Raw genomic sequence first — 282 nt, forward strand, 5'->3', positions numbered from 1 at the left:
GTTTGGGGGTATTATGCAGATCTCTATGCAGACCGTCATATATGGGTTCCAATCTATCTGGATCACCACTTCATATTATAGTACCTGTAAATCAGACATTTTGAATACACCAGAGAGAGTTTAATTAATTTTGGTCTTATGGACAACAAGTGGCTTTCAGGTAGTGTTGGGTTAAAATCTGCAGCAGAGGTGTAAATTTAATTTTTTATCGGGTGTATTTATAGTCTGTGTTTGGGTGTATTATGCAGATCTCTATGCAGACCGTCATATATGGGTTCCAAT

This window comes from Arachis duranensis, chromosome 9, assembly GCF_000817695.3.
Source record: "Arachis duranensis cultivar V14167 chromosome 9, aradu.V14167.gnm2.J7QH, whole genome shotgun sequence".
Lineage (NCBI taxonomy): Eukaryota > Viridiplantae > Streptophyta > Magnoliopsida > Fabales > Fabaceae > Arachis > Arachis duranensis.